Source organism: Periplaneta americana, chromosome 7 (genome assembly GCF_040183065.1).
Source record: "Periplaneta americana isolate PAMFEO1 chromosome 7, P.americana_PAMFEO1_priV1, whole genome shotgun sequence".
Lineage (NCBI taxonomy): Eukaryota > Metazoa > Arthropoda > Insecta > Blattodea > Blattidae > Periplaneta > Periplaneta americana.
Genome location: NC_091123.1, coordinates 113,381,410 through 113,405,271, shown reverse-complemented (window position 1 = coordinate 113,405,271; position 23,862 = coordinate 113,381,410). Strand labels below are relative to the sequence as shown.

The window sequence follows — 23,862 nt, the reverse complement described above, 5'->3', positions numbered from 1 at the left end:
CAAGAGATGCTGCTCAGTCATAATATGATCTAATTAAAATTGTCCAAATGATAATTAAATTACAACATGATGGTTGTAAATGTTTTAGTAGGTAAAATTCTATAATTCCCGACCAGTTTCACGATAAATTTCAAGGACATGTTTTGGCCAATTTCGTGATTTCTAGCTATATACATTCGCAAGAATGCAATAAAATTATCATAACAGATATGATGCCAGTTTAAGTATATTACCGTCAGTACTGTGCTGGATTGAAACTAAAGCGCAAGCCTATGGGTGGAAAGTAATTGGATGAATCTAATCATTAGTGTCATCATCACCGTTGTCGTTGTTGTGGTCCTCTGTGTTGCCTTTACCCAGGAAGGTTTTTTCTTTACCACTTGTTGCGGCAAGAAGGTTTACTGTCTCCCAACCTCAAACATGCATACATAATCTTGTCCTTACGTATGATCTCTTGTTAAAATCGTTATGTCGCCTTGACTGTGGGATTAGAAATGGCGGATTGCTCTGCTTGTATAATAAAGTGCTCTAACCTTAACAACTGGAAGCGTATAGCCTACGTGAGTATAGACCAGGCCTGCATAAACAGTGCTCGCGCTCCTTCGGAGCGGGAGAGCGGTATTTACCGCTCGCCGAAACGGAGACGAAGATATGCCAGAATGACATAGACTTTCTATAAGTAGAGGAGAGGGAAACGACCACTCAGTTATCTAGTGGAGTGCAGTGTGTAGGCCTATTCTCAGTAACTGTTTCACGTTGCTTACCTACTGCTACAGTACAGTATGGAGGAATCTAAAAGACGGAACATAACATTTAACATTTAACGATTTACAGCTCGAACTTATTGACCTTCAATGCGACCTAAGGGCTAAAGATTGTTTGAATAATACTACTAGCCTGGTTGAGTTTTACAAGACTAAACATTAGCAATAATATCCACGACTACACAGGCTGGCTGTGAAAATGATTGCTATGTTTGGCTCAACTGTTTTCTATGATCAACTTTAATAAAGGCAGACATCGAGCATCTGTAACTGATGTTTCATTACGATCAATAGGCTACTGTTCCTTTCAGCTGCCAACAGCATGAAATCTCGTTTTGTTGTACTGATAAATAAAAATATAACAAAATGACATTGTACATTTAAGTAGCTATAGAATTTCTATTACTTCTGTAAAATAAATATTTCTTTATTAATTAATAATAGTCCAAGATAGTTTTGCAAACACTGAACATGAATTCATTTCATAAGCACTCGTAGTAGTACTTCTTTTTGTGTATATTTTATACGAGATCACCCCTTCTTCCAGTCCACTCTTATATACAGAGCGCAGATAATACCTGTATTCCGCTCATGAGCTGTGAGCCGGCTCGGAGAGCGGAAACCTTGTGAGGGCCTGGTATAGACAAAACAAAGCTTAAGCAGAAACGCTACAAACATTTACGTCAACCCTCTCTATAGGATTTTAATTCCAGGGTGAAGTTGTCTTAATACGAAACCAATGACCCAAGTTCCCCTAAACATTTCCTGCTTTTCTTTGATACTTTCCATGTATAATCTGGTAATTGTTAGTAATAGAAATAATAATATGACAGTTCTCAGCATTTCTGACTCATTCTGATTTCACATTTATAAAATAACTTCATGTTATCGTGTTCTTACAGCGTGTCCTGGACGGTTTCTTTCTTTTGCATGTTGGATTATAGCGTATCATTTGTCTGGGAGCTTGATATGGATCCATTCCTTGTGCATGTTCTTACTATCTGTTCCTGTAAGTTATAGGTTAATATTCTGGACTTTCAGTTCTTCCCGAATTTCATTTCTTACGTCCTGAAACGGATTATATCCGTCCGGCGGTGACTTACTCCGCATTGGAGTTTTATCATCACCATAAACTACGCGAATTAGGCCGTTGGCCTGTTCCGACTCCATAGTCGTAAAGTAATAGCTTCGGGATAGGCTGTCTGATTCCTGCAGCGTTTCCTTGCAGCTGTAGTTTAAGCACGTGGATAGCCAGTTCGTGCTAAATGAGGATCGTTATGGGACTACCGTTGTAAAACTGTATCATAAGCGAAAAATGAAGGTGACATATACGTACTTTCACACTCCGCGGTTAATGCGTATCGTACCAATTCAGTTATTGTATGGTCTTATGAATGGTATTATGTTCCTAGTTTATCATGTAAATCCGTGAAACGACCGCTCATGTATGGCCTACTGCTGGTCTCACGTCCACGTCAACAGAAGTGAACGATCGGAGATATCGTGTGAACAGCACGATGATCTCCCCGGCTGTACTTTAACTTATTGAACTAAGATGATTTAAAATACATACTTAAGGCTTTTAAGGAACCAGGAGGTTCATTGCCACTCTTACATAAGCCCGCCATCAGTCCCTATCCTGAGCAAGATTAATCCGGTCTCTACAATCATATCCCACCTCTCTTAAATTCATATTAATATTATCCTCCCATCTATGTCTCGGCCTCCCCAAAAGTCTGTTTCCCTCCGGCCTCCCAACTAACACACTATACGCTTTTCTAGATTCGCCCATACGTGCTACATGCCCTGCCAATCTCAAACGTCTGGATTTAATGTTTCTCATTGTGTCAGGTGAAGAATGTAATGCGTGTAATTCTACGTGGTGTAACTTTCTCCATTCTCCTGTTACTTCATTCATCTTGGCCCCAAATATTTTCCTAAGCATCTTATTCTCAAACACACGTAACCTCTGTTTCTCTCTCAAAGTGAGAGCCCAAGTTTCACAACCATACAGAACAACCGGCAATATAACTGTTTTATAGATTCTAACTTTCAGGTTTTTTGAGAGCAGACTAGATGACAAAAGCTTCTCAACCGAATAATAACAGGCATTTCCCATAGTTGTGCGTTTAGTTTCCTCCCGAGTGTCATTTATATTTGTTACTGCTGCTCCAAGATATTTGAATTTGTCCACCTCTTCAAAGTATAAATTTCCAATTTTCATATTTCCATTTCGTACAGTATTCTGGTCACGAGACATAATCATATACTTTGTATTCAAAAGATATATATGAAATAATTCAAGATGTATCTAAACTCTGAGTTTCTTCATTACACATGATCATTCTTCATAATACTAAAACTAAGACCCTAAGATGATATAATTTTATACATCTGTTAGTTATCGACTCTGTTTCATCTAACAGGTTATTTCATATCAATGGAATTTCTGATGAGATGATATTTGGCGAGATGAGGCCAAGGGATTTCCTGGCATGTGGCTTACAATTGGAGAAAATATCATAAAACCAACCAGTAATTAGCTCCAATTTAAAATGTACCCAGATTTGAAGATAAACTTTAAGATTACTGAACTATACACAAGTATTCTTCATAATGCTAAAACTTAAACATTTGACCTCATTTATACATTTATGTTTAAAGTAATTATATTTTGCCGGTTATTTAACGACGCTATATCAACTACTAGGTTAATGTCGATGGAATTGGTGCTAGCGAGATAGTATTTAAATATTTTGAAGTATAGAAACTTACTAGGGCGGGTCACATTGCGATTGTGTGCAAAAAGTTATCTCGTGTACTTTATCTTTTGTGTAAATTGAAAGCTCTTGTATCTAGTAGATATTTGAAACAAGCCTGTTATACATTTTTCCATAGCGTATTTCATTATGGTATTCGTTTGGGGGGTGCTGGCTAACTTATGGTGATGGACCCCGGACTCATTTCACCGGCATTATCAGACGCTAAATAACCAAAGCTGTTGATAAAGCGTCGTAAAATAACTTACTAAAATAAAATAAATAAAAAAATCGTTTGTGGGGTAACGGTGCTAATGTTAATAGTGTTCTTATCTTGCAGAAAAGAGCATTACGTATTATTTCTAATTCATATTTTAATGCTCATTGTCGATCTAATATGCTACTGCTAATATTCCTAATGCAAATAGTCCTACTGTAATTAATCAATATAAGGGTGTTTCAAAAATACGGGGCATAATTTCAGGTATGTATTTCCCACATGTAGACTATCAAAATAGTTCATTACAACATGTGTCCGGAAATGCTTTATTTCCGAGTTATGGCCTTCACAACATTGAAATTCACCGGAACGTTTTTCTTTCCGCAGGTCGTTGCCGTCAAAGAAGACATTAAGAGGGCACTCTGACAGTTCATTCCGAGGCGAAGGTTACATTCAGTGTTGTGTAGGCGTTAGACTGTGCGACATGTATTCAAATCAAGAGCTGGCAGAGATACACTTCATGTACGATAAGGCGGACGGCAATGCTGCGCTGGCTCGTCGTTTGTACCAGGAGAGGTACCCACAGCGACAATGTCCAGATCGGAAGACATTTGTACGTCTCCATTACCGTCTGTGCGAGTATGGAAAATTTAACTCTCCTGGTTTGGGCAGGGGACGACCAAGATCTACAACTCCAGAAGTACAGGAGGAGATTCTGGAAGCTGTGAACATGACTCCTTCTATCAGCACACGAAGGGTAGCGTTGCAAGTCAATGTTCCTCATACGACTGTATGGAGACTGTTGAAAGAGTATCAATTGTATCCTTATCATTTGCAACGTGTACAGGCCCTGTCACCAGCAGATTACCCTGCAAGAGTTAGGTTCTGTCAGTAGTTCTTGCAGCAGTGTGGTGTAAATCCGAACTTTCCTGCCTTAGTATTATTTACAGATGAAGCACAGTTCACACGAGATAGCGTAACAAATTTCCACAATCAGCATGTATGGGCGTATGAAAACCCACGTGCAACTGTTCCATCTCATCACCAGGTGCGGTTCTCCCTCAACATGTGGGCCGGTATCATTGGTGATCGATTAGTTGGACCCCATGTACTTGTAAACAGACTTACGGGGCAAGCGTACACAAACTTCCTGGAAAACACCATACCTCATGTTTTAGAAGACACTCCACTGATCAATCGTCAACACATTCACTTCTTGCATGATGGCGCTCCTGCACACTTCTGTCGTACGGCTCGCGGGTACTTGGATCGAAGGTTTCCTAATCGATGGATAGGTAGAGGTGGCCCAATTGCTTGGCCTCCACGCTCACCTGATCTGAACCCTCTCGATTTCTACTTGTGGGGCCATTTAAAATCATTGGTTTATTCGTCTCCGGTGCCTGATTTGGAATCCCTTCGGAATCGAATTGTGGCATGTTCTGAGGACATACGCAATACTCCTGGAGTTTGGGATCGTGTTCGCAGGTCAATGAGACATCGATGTGAGGTCTGTATTCAAGCAGGAGGTGGACATCTTGAACATCTTCTGTAATGACAACGACCTGCGGAAAGAAAAACGTTCCGGTGAATTTCAATGTTGTGAAGGCCATAACTCGGAAATGAAGCATTTCCGGACACATGTTGCAATGAACTATTTTGATTGTCTATATGTGGGAAATACATACCTAAAATTATACCCCTTATTTTTAAACACCCTGTATTTATGACTGTTTGTCTATACCAAGATTAATTTAAAATAGTCATGCTTCTCAATCCCAGCTTCACAAATATTATAGTAGAAATAATCATTATATTTTAACATCTACGGTTAGGTTGACAAAGACCAAGAAATGGTTCAATGTTATTTCTTTAGATATGTTTAATAGATTGCCTAATAATGCCCACTCAGCCTATTTAGATTTAAAGTTGTTTTAAACAATGGCTTTTAGATAATCCTATTTATCAACAGTAATCTCACTAGAGGTTTTGATTTATCTAGAGAAAATCAAAACTTTAGTGGGATTTAATTGACTATTACAGGATTAGAGGAAAGTATATAAAGATTAGAAGTAACAAAGTACTCCAATATAATGAAATATTGACTTACGAAAATAGAACTGTCTTCAAATGTGAGGTTTTCCCCAACCGTAATGAGAATGCAAGGTAATCTATGGCGAATCCTCGGCCTCATCTCGCCAAATATCATCTCGCTATCACCAATCTCATCGACGCTAAATAACCTAGTAGTTGATACAGCGTCGTTAAATAACCAACTAAAATTAAAAAAAAAAATCTTCAAATGTATTATTGTACCATCTCAATATTACATATATTACGCTAGATGGCAGTAGTGTGTTATCATTAGCTGTTTTCTTGTTATTAGTTGTGCCAACTATGGAATCTTCATTGAACTCTGTCAACGGTTACTAGTCAAGAAGGCTTTGTTAATTCAATTTCATTTTTATTAAAACAGTTCCATTCCACTTCAATTATCCGGATGCCAGTAATCAGCTTCACTTGACAGATGATTTTCAATAACTCTTAGTATTAAACAACTTCTGATACGTGACTATCCATAATATCATATAGCAGAAGCTATAACATAACCTAAATAATATAAACAAGTGTTAGAAAAGTTTTAATTAGGGATGATGAAATAAACAAGAACAGTTTTAATTAAGGGCGATGAAATAAATAAACATGAATAGGTCTAATTTTAAAAGGAACAGTTATTGAAAGTACAATTTTTAAACTTGAATGTTTTAGTGGTTGGTGGTTCAGTTGATGTTGTAATGGACGTGTGCGTAAAAGAAGTGGAACTCGTTGATATACATGATTTATTCCTCAACTTATTCTGGATTTCCGAGTGGTGCTCTTCATTTATTTGTAAATAGAGTTTCAGGGAAGATCCATTGCTATGACTAGTGATCTTTATTAATTCTTGTTCTTGAATGCCAGTGCGAGTCATATTTGAAACTGCTGTGCATTGACTGGAGTGGTTAGTAATTTTCTGTTTTTTGACGTCCAAACCAGTATGAATGTTGGCAAACAAAGAAACAAATGCTAGGGCAGTGATGAAAACCAACAAATGCTATGGAAGCGATAAAATGAAACAAATGCTAGGGACGCGATAAAATTGTGCGATAAGCAGCCATGATTGGTTGAAATACGTCGTTTCGTACCGTTTTATTGGTCAAAAATAGTATGACGTAGTAAAAGTTTAATAGTCATATTAATACATTTTTGATAGCCATATGAACTTGAAATTTTACTCTGTTTTTATGACCATTGTCTATAATTACGCTATTGTAATTCTTACAAATAAACATGATTGATTGATTGATTTTCATTTATGTGTACCCTATCGTCCCTTTCAATCTGGAAGGTTATTTCACTTCCACTCTGTATATCATCTTAGACAAAAAAAAAAGCGGTTGACATTCGTTAACTTCACTTCCGAAGACTTCGATTGATTTCGTGAATACTTAAGTTTAAACATGAACGAATTTCTTATACAAGACTCCACATTGTTTTTTATTTGTTTTGTTTGTTTGTTCCTCTTTCTGATTGCTTGTAGATCAAGTCTTAGGCCTATACACAATCTCTGACAAATACTGTATATGTTAAAGGGATAATTTAGGTACAAAATAAACATCGTTCCGGCGCCGGGTATCGATCCCGGGACCCTTCGCTTAGCGCGCGAACGCTCTTCCGACTGAGCTATCCCAGGAACTATACACGACACCGTCACAATTTTTCCTTTGTATCCACACGACGCCAGAACTCAACTATGAGTGCACACAAATACTTGTGTGTTTTAAATTGTGGCTTTCTGTTATTATTCTGAAATTATTCAAACCTGCTTTACAGGGAGCTACTACCTGAAAGCCAGATTTGTATAATACATTCGTTACTGGAGGTACGTTAACAGAAAGCCACAATTTAAGTCACACAAGTATTTGTGTGCACTCATAGTTGAGTTCTGGCGTCTTGTCTGCTCATTGAGTCGTGTGGATACAAAGGAAAAATTGTGACGGTGTCGTGTATAGTTCCTGGGGTAGCTCAGTTGGAAGAGCGTTCGCGCGCTAAGCGAAGGGTCCCGGGATCGATACCCGGCCCCGGAACAATTTTTTTTCCTTGAAATTATTCAAACCTGCTTTACAGGGAGCTACTACCTGAAAGCCAGATTTGTATAAAATAAACATCCTTTCCTTAGTTGTATAAACCAGTCTCTTCCCGATGCCCATATGTATTTATAAGTATTTCTAATCTTATTTTTCTATTTACAGAGGACGGTATTTAAAAGCAATAATGAATGTTAAATGTATGTTTGTGGTTTATTGTAAGTTCCCGAGTAAACACCTCGTTTTGATTGTGAACCTTCAACAGTTTCCTACAATGCTTCACTTACGCATATAAATGAAGAGTCCATTTGGCCATTTTTATGATCTATACATATATATGATTTTTTTAAGACCTTTGTCATATTTTAAGCTTCAATTCTTCCAAAACAACGCCGATCCTTGTCTAAAAGTTTGTGTTTTTGTACGTGTCACTTGAAAACTCCCTCATTCCGTAGATGTATAGATAAAAAAACTAGCCCAGTCCTTTCATAAAATGGACTGAACGCGTTTTGGGACTACATTCTTAAAATGTTTTTAAAATCGATCAGAAATTTCTCTTAATAATGGAGTCACTCTGGATCTCCAATTCCTGCTTTACGTTGGACTTCAAAATAATTTGCAACGGAAATTATATAAATACACTTGTATGTAATAATTTCGATTAGGTAAACGTTTTTCCTTATTTGCTATGTAATCAGTCTCACTTGTCGGTTTAGTTTAGATAAAATTTTACTTGATGCAAGTAAAGCGATAGGTTTGGAAGTAAATCCCGAAAAGACAAAGTATATGATTATGTCTCGTGACCAGAATATTGTACGAAATGTAAATTATAAAAATTGGAGATTTGTTCTTCGAAGAGTTGGAAAAATTCAAATATTTTGGAGCAACAGTAACAAATATAAATGACACTCGGGAGGAAATTAAACGCAGAATAAATATGGGAAATGCCTTTTATTATTCTGTTCAGACGTTTTTGTCATCTAATCTGCTGTCAAAGAATCTTAAATCTAAATCTAAAATTTATAAAACAGCTATTTTACCAGTTATTCTGTATGTTTGTGAACCTTGGACTGTCACTTTGAGAGAAGAACAGAGATTAAGGATGTTTGAGAAAAAGGTTCTTAGAAAAATATTTGAGGCTAAGCGGCATGAAGTTGGAGGAGAATGGATAAAGTTACACAACGCAGAATTGCACGCATTGTAATCTTCACCTGACATAATTAGGAACATTAAATTCAGACGTTTGAGATGGGCAGAGCATGCATCACGTATGGGCGAATCCAGAAATGGATATAAACTGTTAGTTGGGAGGCCGGAGAGAAAAAGACCTTTGGGGAGGCCGAGACATAGATGGGAGGATAATATTAAAATGGATTTGAGGAAGGTGGGATATGATGATAGAGACTGGGTTAAACTTGCTTAGGTTAGGGATCGATGGCGGGCTTATGTAAGGGCGGCAATGAACTTGCGGGTTCCTTAAAAGCCATTTGTAAGTAAGTAATTAAGTAATACAAGAATTTTAATAAGAAAATTGTCGAACGGTTGAGTTTAAGCGAATTGTGTTTTTTTTTATTTCATTTAATGTATTACTAGAACTACATTGTATGTGGATCATTGCCAGGTGAATTGACTCGTGAATGCTCATTGTGGACAATACCCGATTATTGCATAGTTAAGGAGGAGCCACTATATGCAAATAACGGACGTCATTCCTGAAACTACGATTCCTGTATGAGGGATGCCGAAAAGGATTATTTCCGGAATGTTTCGATATCAAATTTTTGCAACCTATAAACAATTTTGTAAAGAAAAAAGAATTGTAATGTTTCATTTCTGCCAAAATTTACGCGTTCGTTAAGTCTTCGATAAAGAATTTCTTCAACCATCTTTTTCGTATATAGTAACATTACTCTCATTTTCTCCCTGCTTCTCCCGAATTCATTCCCTAATAACTTCTTTTCTATTTAATGGGAATAATTACTTTCACAGGTTGTTTGAATTCATCTCGTGATAACGACGAGGAACAATTTACGTAAGAGGTTCAGTTCATTTTAAATTTGTTCTAAATGGTGGAGTGCTTTCCATCGATTACTTCCATTTCATCGCGTACACACAAGTTGCAGTTCAAACAGAACACGAACGAGATACTTGAAGGAAAGAGCGTGTAATTGTGCGAGATATTTAACTGGCTAGATCGTTGATATTTTCTGATGTAATATGTACACTGGTGATTAATGTAGACTTGGCTGTATTGATGTGAGAGTGTGAGATGATTACGCATCTCACAACTTTTTTATCCTCTTTTAACGTGCCCAGGGAGAGGCAAACAATTTCACGCGCGATGCTGTAATCCTTTTGCAGTACTTCCTTTTTTGTATCAGAAAGATGCGATGTTAAAATTGATTTCAGACATTCGTATTCTGTCACCGAAAGAGAAGTAGACTGATCTAAGAACTGGCTGTCCTTGTAGATTTAAAATTCAGAAAATCAGAATTACTAAAGAGGCTTATCAAATGACGTTTGAAACTTATCAGCAGGCAGTGAAACGCTGCAGATTTTCAGAGTGAATAGTTCATTTTGTATGTAACAAAAAAGTGTAATACCATATTGGTGGAAAGTTAATAGTTTTCACAGAAAAAAAATATGTCCCCCCCCCCCAAATTTATAACACCCTCTTATTCGGTAACTATTGCGAGTAGGATCGTCATTCTTGTTCAAATCGATATAAAATCTGATAAAGAACCATTTACCCCTCTGGAGTATTTAAATAAAGTGGACGATTTGGTGTAAATTTAATTTAAAAACCATTAATTTCAAGCCACAGCACGATGCGAGCAGATTGCAACGTAGCGAGAGAGGGAGGCTAGCGTACAGAGACAAACCTGAGGTCGTTGACCTCTTATATCTTTATTACGAGAAGAAAGGTAACTGTGTTAGCGACGATGTTGCCGGACCGCTGAAACTTCCAATTTAATTATCTAATTAACTATGCATGTAATCACGAAACGTAATATAAGTTTTTCTATTCATTTAAGTGTACCCTATCGTCCCTTTCAATCTGCATCATTATTTCTGCCCACACCTACGAACTACGGTTATAGGGGATAGGGGAGTAAGACGCATATGTCAAACAGAGGAATAAGCACTGCCAAAGCCGCTGAGGTACCAATTCTCAGATGACGCACTAATGCCGATGTGTGAATAACATTAATAAAAGAGCTACTCGTTAGAAGACAAAATTAGAAAGACGTTGAAATAAATCTCAACAAAACAACAACTAAATTGCAAGAAATTTGTGATAAACATGCAACATACAAAAATTAAGTAATTAAGATGTTTTGGAGCCTGAGTTCATGATTCAAGAAACATTTTCATAGTAAATGATGGGTATGTAGTTCATTTATATTAAAGCTAGAAATCCTATCCACTTTCTATCGGTTAAAACAGTCAAGTGTTTCCAGCTCTCTTTGTTCTGTTAAACTGATTCCTCATCATTCGAAAATAGCTTATATTCAAACTTATTTATAGACTACGTAGTTTTGAGTTGTGTAACTTAAATCATTCTCCTTCAGTTCGTACAACTCATGTTTTACTGTATATCGTCGTTGTTCCTGCAATAACTCCTATGTGACATATTTCTCGATTTTCAGATTTTTGCCCTATTAAATAACTTAAATAGTGATACAGCAAATAATAAAATCACCTATATATAATTGTATTTCTTTTTTTTTTTTTTTTTCGAAAATGTAAGAATTCACAATCCCATAGGATTAATAAATGTGTTTTTTTTCTCTTACTGAAAAATTGTATATTTTGCACATAGGAGTTATTGCAGGAACAACGACGATATGCATTGTTGAATCATGGTTGCTTATTTGTCTATTCCATCCACTTTTCATTTCCACTCTTACGAAGGTAGTAGTGTAATCTGGATTGAAATTCCTCCTGCATTTTGAATGAATTTCAATCTTCCGATACTTGTAACTGACAAGTATCATTATTTGTGATGTAAGGAACGTAATACAATACATCAAGACAAAGATAGAGTGCTGCAGCTTGCCGTAAGTGGGGAGCGTCTTCCATTCTCGTTAATGCGCTGTGAAATACAAAGCGATGGCAGCCCTGACACGAGATGAATACGAGTGATTAGTGGTTCTCATGTTGGTCTGGACGGCGCCTGCCGCCGTGCGCCTCGCACCGAGACCATCAGACATCTCATGGGTTCACTGCAGTGGCCCTCTGCGATCACTGAGTGCGATATGCGTCATAGGTGCGAATTTAATTTCACAGGACAGCGGAAATTAGTCGCATTAAATCCTAATGCACACAGCTTCAGTCGAATTGTTTCTAACAGTCACCTTGCTTATGTTTGTCTTTAGAGTAAGAGATTTCGAAATGAACTTTTCGAGAATTATTAGGGCTCTCGTCTGTATCTGATTAGTGATTACGTATTCTCGAAATGTGAATATTTGAATTGAAACAATTTTGATCCAAACTCTTATTTGTTATTGTTATAAAACACAGGAAAGGTTATTCTTCAAATGTTGTCGTGATATAAAGACCACAATAATGTAATTGAATACCTGCTTGCAGAAAGGTGTTAATATGGAAATTCTAAATTATACATGAAGGAAAAAATTGAATTCCTGCTAGAATTTTATTTGGAGATGTTTTCTATTTATTTCATTGCATTCAATAGCTTTTTTACTTGGCCATTTAACGACGCTGTATCAACTACGAGGTTATCTAGCATCGATGGGATTGATGATAGCGAGATGATATTTGGCGAGATGAGGCCGAGGATTCGCCATAGATTACCTGACATTTGTCTTACGGTTGGGAAAAACCTCGGAAAGAACACAACTAGGTAATCAGCCCAAGCGGGAATCGAACCTGCACCCGAGCGCAACTCCGGATCGGCAGGCAACTGACCGAGCTACGCCGGTGGCTGCATTCAGTAGTATATAATAATAATAATAATAATATTTATTAATACTATACACTTGAGCTACATTAGGCATTGCAGCCCGAAAGAGCAGAAGCTCGTGCTCGGGCGCAGTTCAGATCAGTTATACAAAATATATCACAAAATTACGAGAGTTCATTGAGCACAATCACATTAATAAATGGTAAAATACATACAGCATGTAATATGTCTATATACAAATAGAAAATAAAGAAGTACATGAATATTAGAGTAACAATTTTTAACTCAATTAGCTTAAACAATTAAATAATTAATCTGATTTGTTTCTTAAATCTATGTGTGTTAAGTGTACTTAGCTCAGGGTAAGCTCTAATTAATGTATTATATATTTTGGGTCCAAAATTTCTGCTGTGTTTTAATCCAGCAGTTGTGTGGCATTTGGGAGTATTTAGAAAGAAACTGTAGTTTTGTCTCGTCTGGTATTCATGAGGATCAAATTTAAATTTATTGTGGTTTTTATGGAAGTAAATCAGCAATTTTTGTTTATAAATTTGTTCTAGATTTGATACGCCAAATTCCTGAAAAATTAATTTTGTTGGGTAATCAAAAGGTTTATATAGACAAATTTTGATAATTCTTTTTTGGAGCAGATTTAAAGGACGGAGAGTCGATTTTGCCATTCCTCCCCAACCTAAAATACCATACTGAATTATTGATTGAAACAGAGCTAAGTACACAGTACGCAGAACATAAACAGGTAAATAAGAGCGTAGAATGGAAAATTTGTGGATTGTTTTACGCAATCTGTTACACAGAAAGGAGATATGCTTGTCCCATTTTAAATGTTGGTCAATAATAATGCCTAAATATTTAACTTGTGAGGATATACTCAAAGCGTTACATGAGCAAGTAGGTAGGTTACAATCATGTATAGTTATACTTATATTATTATTTATTTCTAGTTGCTCAAGGCCATGTGATGTTAATGAAAATGGTATTAATTTTGTTTTAGAAACGTTCAAAGAAAGTAAGTGAGCATCCAGCCATTCTTTAATAATATTAATACCACTGTTAGAATTTTGATAAGTTTCATTCCAACTCGAACCGCTAAATATAACCACAGTATCATCAGCATAAGAATACAGAGTACCAGAATATTTCTCAATGTCAATTTTAAGTAAATCGTTGATATATATTAAAAACAAAACAGGACCTAAAATCGTCCCCTGAGGTACACCTATGTCAATGTTACGTGATTTACTAAGGTGATCATTTATTTTAGTTGCTTGAGTTCTGTTACTTAAGTAAGATTTAAATAATTTTAAAGCAATTCCATTAATTCCTAATCTATCCATTTTATTCAAAAGTATACTGTGATTGACCGTATCGAAAGCTTTTTGTAAGTCTAGAAAAATTCCCAGACATTTATTTCCTACATCTAATTCTTGAATTATTTTTGAGGTAACTGCCATAATAGCATCATCAGTGCACAAATTTTTTCTGAAACCAAATTGATTATCATTTAGTAGTTTATTTTTTTCTAAAAATGTTATTAACCGTGTTTTTATACATTTTTCAAATACCTTAGAGAGACTAGGTAATAGTGAAATGGGTCTGTAATTATTAAGATTATTTTTGTCACCAGACTTGTGAATTGGTATCACCACAGCATGTTTTAGGGCTGAGGGAAATACACCTTGAGATATGCACAAATTAAATATAAAGGCTAGTGGTTTAGAAATAGCTTCGATAATAAGTTTCAGGGTATTTGTTGTAATACCATCAATACCAGGAGACACATTATTTTTTAAACTGTTTACAATATTAATGATTTCACATTCGTTTACAGGAAACATAAACATAGATGATATACTTTTATTATAAAGCTTATAGTGATGAGTACCAAATACTTTCTTTTTTATATTAGATACGATGTCATGACTTACATTAGTAAAATGATCGTTAAATTCATTTGCGATAGTTTCCTTGTTTTCAATTGTTATTCCATTTCGACTTATAATTGTCTTTAATATACTATTTTTATTACATTGGGTGTCAGTAGCTTCGTTTATGGTCTTCCAAAATTGCTTTGGATTATTTTTATTTTTGTTAAATTTTTCAGAATAATATTTGATTCTCTGATTTCTTATTACATTAGTGAGAATATTTCTATATTTTTTGTAGTAATTTAATAAAACATTGTTTTGTGGGTCTCGTTTAACTTGCTTAGCTAACTTATCCCTAGATCGTATTGATTTAACAATACCTGTGGTAATCCAAGGTTTAATTTTTTTGTACTTACTTGAGAATTTGAGAGGGACATGATTAGAAAATTTACAAATTAGGTTACAGAGTATTTTATAAAAATTATCGAAACATGTATCTGCGTCTTCATTGTAGAATATAGATTCCCAATTAATATTATTAATATTTGATATTAGGCTTTTATGGTTTATAATTAGCTTATAATTGTCCGAAGGTTCAGTGGCTTCTCTGCTAATACTTTTATTACTGATTGACAACAATGCAAAAGTCATATAATGATCTGTTATTGCGCTTGCATATACTCCAGGTATAAAATGTAAGTTATTTCCCGTTTTTAGGAAAATATGGTCAAGACATGAATTGGATGATGGACGAGTAATGGAATTTAAGTATTTCACGAATCCATATTCATGCATGATATTTAAATACGTGTTGCCAAAATTATCTAATCTATTTTCTAAAATTTGAATGTTTATGTCACCCAGAATAACATGGTTGTTTAAATCTTTGTATATTGACAAGAAGCTTTCAAAATTTTTCAGAAATTCATTTTTGCATAGTTTTGGAGATCTGTAAATTGCAGTTAGGTTAACAAGAGTATCATTAATAAGTGTTAATTGAAAATGTATAGCGTTGCAATGGGAAATGTCAATATCACTTAAAGACACTACGATGTTTTCCTTAAAATATACAACTATACCATCACATTTATTATACTTATTACTTTTAACAAATTTTTTATAACCATTAATATCATAGCCAGAGTCATGATCAAGCCAGGTTTCAGTTAGAACTATAATATCAAAGTAAAAGGAAAAATTATTAAGTAAAACACAGAGTTCGGAAAAATTTTTGTTGATGCTACGAATGTTTAAGTGAAATATTTTAAGATCTGATAGAATATTGGTAATATACTCATTGCAGTGAAGTAAATCGTTAAAAACCATTGTGTTATTATTGTTATTAAATTTGCACTGATGGATTTCATTTAATATAGTATTACTAGCCATTTTTAAGTCAATTATATTGTATAATTAAACGTGGTTACCGACACAATAGTATTTACAAATTATTTACATCGTCAACATTAGTGATTTTACTCACGGGGCTGGCTTCATCTTTTCTTGCAAATATCTTACCGTCTCTTGTCCATACAAATTTATAATTCTTCAGTCGTGCTGCATCCCTTGTCTTATTCAAAAGGTCTCTGGTCACTGCTGTCAGTTGGTCACCTGCTGTGATTCTTCCTTCCGGAAGTTCCCTGTTGACTTTCTTTGTCGCAATCCCAGGGCCGCTGTCGTCTTTCTTGGCCTCGTTCCTGAACAGCTGGAGCCATTCATCACGACTTCTCCTCTTTGTGAAGCGGATGACAATAGGACGCGTCTTTCCTGGCCTGGATGGTATACGATGTGCTATGCTTACATCATGTTGCACCAATTCACTACCGCCTATGACTTCCGATATTTGGTCAATAACTTCATAAGTTGATTGTTCATCAACCTCCGGAACTCCAAATAGCATTATATTGTCTCTGCGTGTGTACTGCTGCAGATCACTCACTTCCTGCTTAAGATGGTCATTTTCTTTCACTAGCCTCTTCATCTCCTCCTGCGTGGAGTTGAGTTCATGTCTTGTGTGCGCCAGTTCCTCTCTAAGACTATGTATCTGTAATAATATATTGAACTTGAAGAAAACATGAAAAGGTACTTAATTTCCTAAAATAAAAAAAAATGTGTTTTATCGTGCAAGAAGGTTGCAATAGTTGCTTACATTGTTAACTTGCAGTCATGTTACTGTTTTATGAAGATTCTCTGACTCGTTAACTCGTTGAGAGTGGAAAATAAGGTAAAAAGTTCGCAGATAATGTTGCATATGTAACCAAGAGTAATATAATAGATTTCGACAGTGACTCCAAATGCAACGAAGTAAATAGTTGCAGTGGTGTATTTTTAAACAAAAAATGGCCTGACTCTGAGATTTCGTTAGTACCGGTAGTATTTGCCTTCGTCGTCACCATCGACGTCCTCATCATCATCATAATCATAACTATAATTTCAGCAGGAATTCCTATGGAATGTCAATCGAAAATATATTGATTCAAATCTCGACACAGAGGTTGTTCGGTCTGCAGATTAGACATCATTATGAAATGCTTTAAATAGGAATAAAATATGACTTTTTGTAAGTGCAAAATTTGAGGATAATATGAAAATCAGAAAAATGCTCTGGCGCCGCCCGACCTAGAAAAGTAGTACCCTCGCACTTCCAGGTCTGAAATACATCCTTGGATGTTTGTGATATCCCTCTTTTCTGATACACACAACCCGATTCGTGTGCAGTCGAAATAATTTTTCAGGAAATAAATTTTAAGTTAAAAAGAGGAGACTTTATCGTTTGATACACGAAAGCAATACATCGTCATCATGTTCATATTCCTGGTAGGCCGGTATGACCTGTTCCGTCCATATGAGATATTTAAAATTCATCTTCCCATTTTCTTCTTGGGCGTCCCACATACCTTTGAACTTCATGAATGTACTTCCTAATTTGTTGGGATAGTCTACGATGATATCGTAAGAAATGTTCCTGCCAGTTATTATTATATGTCCTTTCATTGATATTAAATATTTGCAGTTAATTTCTGATATATACATTTCTTTTCTCATCTCGTAGTTTATACCCAGCTGCTCTCCTCAGAAGTCTCATTTCTACTGTTTCAATTTTAATTTTGTCTGCTCTATTCAAGGCCGAGGTTTCTCATCTATACATTAGTATTTGCACCGCAATTACTTCCTGAAACTTCTATTCGTCCCTCCTTGTTTTATTCGTAAGTGTTATTCTTATGTTGCCACACATATGTTGGATTTTATCTATCTTATTTGTAGGCTACATCGTTCTCTTGGTTGTATGATACGTCACGGCCTAGTTAATTGAAGTTACTTACTTGGTCTGTTATCTCGTTTTTGATACGTCTTTCATGTAACAGGCGATTTACCTTTAAAAGTTATGGTTTTAGATTTTCTAATGAAGATTTCTAAGTTATATTTTAAAATTATGTTGTAGAGCATCTGGGTGGCCATTTGTAGGATACTCTCGCTATCAGAGAACAGGACTTGATTATAGGCAAACATCACTGTATTTAAAACCATAATTGATAAAGTAAAACTGTTCCGTAATTTATTTTCCATTCTCGAATAGGTGCATCAATATAGTATATTAAAAATAGTGACATTGGGCATCCCTGCTTTACCCGTATGGTCCATCCCAGGATTCTGTAGAGTAGAAAGACGAAACAAGACCTCTGCGCAAGTGGTATGTGGGAGGGCTAGGGTCAATGATCGCTCTGGGGGAAGGTGTTGATTGAAAGAACTTAGCAATCGTTTGTAAGGATTGGATCATTCCTATCTGAACTCTACTCTACTCTACCTTTTACCACGAACATCTTACCCCTTAAGGCTGGTTCACAATAAACCGGGAACGGAAACGATAACGAGAACGGAAATAATGTTAAAATAAATGTATTTAAATGTGAGCATTCACAACTAACTATTGTGCATGCTCAGATTTGAATACATTTGTTTTAACATTATTTCCGTTCTCGTTCTCGTTATAGTTTCCGTTCCCGGTTTATTGTGAACCAGCCTTTAGCGGCCTTGAGCTGATGCTGATGATGAACGGTTGAATCATACCTTCTGGAATTTGTCGGACTTCCACCGACTTCCCAGCGAAGCTGTTATTGTTCGCACTTTTTCATGTACTAATGCATCAACATCTGGTAAAATGGGATTACAACAGCTGCGGGAATGGTACCTTAATTGCTTTTGACCAAATACAGGTAGCAGGAATTTACTTATGGTGGATAGCTGGACATCGTTTAAGAATGAACGAGTGCGAACAACAGATCTGACTGGGAAGTCAGTGGAAGTCCGACAAATTCCAAAAGGAACTACCGGTATGATTCAACTGTTGCACTATTCTTTTTCAGACAATACAAAACATATTGGAGGACTACAGTATATTGAATTATGTAATCAACCATTGTCACTCTGCATTAATTTCTCTACAATCAATTTCTGTCACCGCGATTCAAAGACATGATTCTATATACATTTTTTAAATCAGGATACATTAATGATCCTGTTGAATGGTTTGAAGTGCCCAAGCAATACGCTTTTCACATACCAGGAGTTAACTTTTGCGACATTTGTGGAGGTTCTTTCTATATCAGGTGCTCATGGTTTACTGCGAAGTTCTGTTTTGATCATTTAATGAATGTTGGTGACTTGCACTTTGCCCACTGCCGCATTTTTGTCCATTAAGACTGATAAATCAGCATATACGTTCATATATATCGATGTCTTTGAATTTCACACTTCGAATTTGTACCTCCATTTCCCATAGCCATTAGCAGATAAAATGTATATCAATAAAGTCCACCAATGCATACTGTGTGTGCGTGCGTGCGCGTGCCCACTTTACTTCGTGTTCCGCATACTGCGGATGTGTTAGTATATGTTTCATTTTGAAAACGCACAGGCGAACTGGAGAGGTCTACTTGTAAGCTCTCACGGTATCTCCCGAAGGTGACTTAGCGTATGGCAGCCGGTCATCTTTTTTTTTTTCTAAGGCTATAGGTACGTTTCTGTAGGCTATGTATTTTAAGCCATTATAAATATAGTTTAATATCTTCATTATTGATTCTTTATAGGATTGTCCCTCCAATTATTTTCCCTCCATTTATATCATCCTTTTGAAAGAGTAGATAGGCTTACAAATCCGGTATCAAACTTTGCTGTTTTTTCAACCACTACCGAACTCCACTTCAGTTAATCTACTGAAGCGGCATTAAAACTCACTCGCGAGCGCAGCCTTGGAGTACGAGTTCAGTCTCTGGACTACATTTGTGGCATTGTTCACATTTTTTTTTAGAAAAAATGTGATCAATGATCAATGTTATCAGCTCTTAAGAGCCAACATATTATACTTTGCTTACGAAACTACAGCATTTTTTTCAAAAACTATTGTACATTTAAAATTTAAATAAGCATATTATCGGTATATGTGTGTATTAATGATATAAGTACGCACACATTGTATACATAAATGTGCACATGTACAAAAGCTTTAGGTACAGGTCCTATTTTTTAGGATTTAGAATAACATCATATTTTCTCACATAATCACTTATTCATTAACAAAACTCAACACCGAAGTTGAATTAAATAAGGTATAAAAAACAGTATCTTGACAATATTGGTAGGCACAACTGTCTGGGCAACAAATTCAAACTCTAACAGTATTCTTATATTTCGTAATCTGTTTCCCTCTTGTGCAGACCATTCTCCTTCCCATTGCCACCAAATTTTAGATTTCAAGTAGTTTCGAATGTCCTGCCACCTCTCAGGAGAGAGTTGCGACGATTTTCCTCTGTCACGTGATTTCTAAACATGCATTGGCAAATATTATTTAAGATTGTGCCTAATGGACATACATAGATTTATTTTCACCCAAAAACAACTATATATAAACATATAATATTTTATCAGTTATTCAGTTGATTTGTATAATAATTTCATTGCAGCTAAAACTGTTATATGTACTAATGGCAAATTATTTCATGAATGCTACAGTTATTGTACGTCTGGCAACAATGGATATGATTTCATGGTCATATAAGTAATTGATTAATTCTTTTAGGCATATTCTTAGCACAGTGTGCACAACAGTTTGAATAACAAAAAAATGCAATTACTATTAAAATATATTGTATATCCTCTGATTGAGGTTCTGGCTGTTATGTGCATCTATTAATAACTGTATAATTAGACAGTACAAGAGTATGACGATACGTGTCAGAGGAAGAACAATAATGTTTATATAAATCTGAAGTCTGATTAGTGTAACATGTAGTTAATCGACGATGTGTTCAATGGAGGGGGAAAGGAATTGGCCCCCCTACCCATTATCTCCTGGCCTAGTTACCTCATGAGTGATTCGTTATTGGTATTATGAGGTTCACACCTGTCTTTGGACAGTTGACTAAACAAAAAAATAAGTTGTATATAAACGTTTCTTTTTGGAAGGCTGGTGTCTAAGCGGTTGAGACGCATTAGACTACTAGCTGTGTAAGAAAATCTTGGGCGACTTATTATCGGGGTTAAACAACTTCACTCAAAACTCATTTCCATGCTAACAATCGAGGACTATAGCAGGTACAGAATAAGCCAGCATTTACCAAGCAATGCTCTAGGAGTGGCGTTTCTGTGGGCGCGAGCGTTGGACTGGACTCCGCACGTTTTCGCCAGTGCAATCAATGTGAGTTTTAATAGAGCGGAAAACCGACGTCCAGTCGGGACTGGAGGCCATTATCTTGCGACAAGGCGTCGCTCTAACCCACTGCGTCCCCAGCGCTCGTTTCGTTTCCTGGGGATTCATCATTCCTTCATACGTCGCATTTATGTTCGATACTTGGGGTGTTTGATTTTCTCTGACCTAGCAAAACAGTCTACAAGCCCATATATGACACTTTTGGTACGCCCTGAAATCCCCTAAGTCAACAACAAATGCGGGTTCGGACCCCGCATGGACGACAATTTTGTCCACTTTGTGAAATTTAATACGTTATTATGTTGACGTTCATATCACGACATCAAATAGAATTAAATTACGGTGCTACAAAGTAATCATGAACCAACGGAGCACAGCATATCAACCCGGGTCGAAGAGAGCCAGCCGTCAGCATCCACGTCACTCGCCTCACTGCCTCGCTCTATGTATTTACTTCGTATTTTCACTACTGGGTACACACTCAGCCGAATTAATCGAAGTACTCGTGTACTGGCGTATAAAGTGAAAATAAATTATATTTGATGGCTTCAACTGGGATTATACGAAATTATACGAGCATCGTTAAAGATTATTTTATAGCACAGACTTTATTTTATACACAAAGTAATATTTTTCTGGTGATGATTTAGTGTTCATGCACTGAAGTTTTCTTACGAAGATATAATTTTAAAGATACGGATAACTATGATTAAAATAAAAATAGAGTTTTCGCTTTTCAGATGAAGATGATTAAGGTCAAAACATCCCGCGATTAAATTTACATGTATAGAAAAGGTAACATTTCATTTGATTTAAAACCTACATAAAAAAACTCCAAAAATGGAGCTAAACGTGGATTGAGTAGCCTCTGTATCAGACGTCCCTGTCGTTTGAGCGCCACGGACACCTAAAAGCTCAATTTTCTTTTTGGTGGGCCCCTCTAAACTGTTTTACATAATCTAGGCCAGTAAACGTGTTATGTTATACTAGCTACATATTAGCATATAATAATGAGTTAAACATCCTTAATAAATAAGAGCAATTAATTAAGTTTGGTAATTAATAGGTAGTAATAGTTTGTATTGGTACTTTAAGAGTATTATGCAGAAAGAAAAACTTCGTAAAACAGTCAACGCGTTGTAACTTACAGTGTGAGAAACTGATACTAACTTTTTGTACGGAAAAACACGTTGTCGTGTTCATTTTATAAAACGATGCACTTTTGATGTTTTTCAGTTTACCACATTATTATACGAATACATAATTATAGAATGATAATAATAAAATAGAAAATACATTCAGATAAAGTCTGACAGCAATTCACTGTTGTCTTCTCCTGTAAAATTTAGAAATTGGATGTTAAAACCTTCTTGCCCGCATGTATTCATATGCTGACAAGGAAATCAGTTTCGTGCAAGAAATATCTTTTCGCAGCATTTGTCTTCCTATTTTATACTTAGGACTCTCTGCGTAGCAGGTATGGTTAAAAATGTTGTTAATCGTAACATTAATTTCGTACTTGTCAAGGAATTAAAAATACATGTACCATTAATTTAGTAGTCCTCAAGGAATTGAAAATATCCATACAATTAGCTGGAAAGTAATTTTTTGTTACACTTTTAACAAACGCTCTTTAGAAAAAGAAGCGATTCTACTAAATATTCCCTTGCTTATATTTATTAATGGAACGTAGCTGTTTAATTAACATTATCGTTTATCCTTTGCTTACAAGTTTTAACTGTGCGCTTCCATAGAACTCACTATCCTATCGAAATATGAACCCAATAAACAGAATCAAATTTTGTGCCCTATAGCTTAATTTATGTTGTATAATAGAGCGATAATGTTCAAACTGAACGTATTAGCCTATACATTAGGAATGATATGTCACAGAGGAAGAACAATTATTTGTATACATTTGAAGTCTCAGTGTAATATGTAGCTAGTCGGCGATGTATGAAAAGGAGGAGGAAAGGAATTGGCCATCTTACCCCATTATCTCCTGGCCTAGTTGCCTCATAAGTGGTGCCTTGTTGGTATCACTTGTGAGGTTCAGACCTGTCTTCGGACAGTTGACTAAACAACAACATTAGGAGTGGCAACTGTTACAACAACTTAATCGCTTTTATTTAGTCAGATATATTTTAATGAACTTCCGCGCGCAATTGATGTGTTCACATGTAACGGGTTCGCATGCTGATTACTTTTGATCCCTTCGCGCGCACATCCTGCTGACTCTCCTTGTGTAATGGAATGGACTCGTTCGCACTGTTACTTTTATCGGATAGAATGTAAGTAGTATTTCATGGCGATCAGTGTAATACCCGTTCCGCCATCTGCTATTATTTTTTATCGAATAGGCTATAGACGTTACATGTCAAAATTATAATTCAAAAGCTTAATAAAATCTTTCAATTATACGTCTATTTTTATGATAGCTTCACTTATGTTTAGTGATTATCAAAGGGGCAAATAT

General features: G+C 35.9%; 1 long non-coding RNA gene and 1 other non-coding gene across 2 annotated transcripts in view; one reads left to right on the top strand and one right to left on the bottom strand.

The window, feature by feature from the left end:
- LOC138703371 (uncharacterized) overlaps positions 1-23,547 on the bottom strand; it is a 366,139-nt gene extending 342,592 nt beyond the window's left edge. Inside the window, exon 1 of the long non-coding RNA XR_011333141.1 lies at positions 23,402-23,547. This is a non-coding gene — a long non-coding RNA (uncharacterized lncRNA). The remainder of the gene's footprint in view (positions 1-23,401) is intronic.
- TRNAS-GCU (transfer RNA serine (anticodon GCU)) lies at positions 7,794-7,867 on the top strand. The gene has a single exon. It is a non-coding gene; the product is annotated as a tRNA-Ser (tRNA).
- Positions 23,548-23,862: the final 315 nt, after the last annotated feature.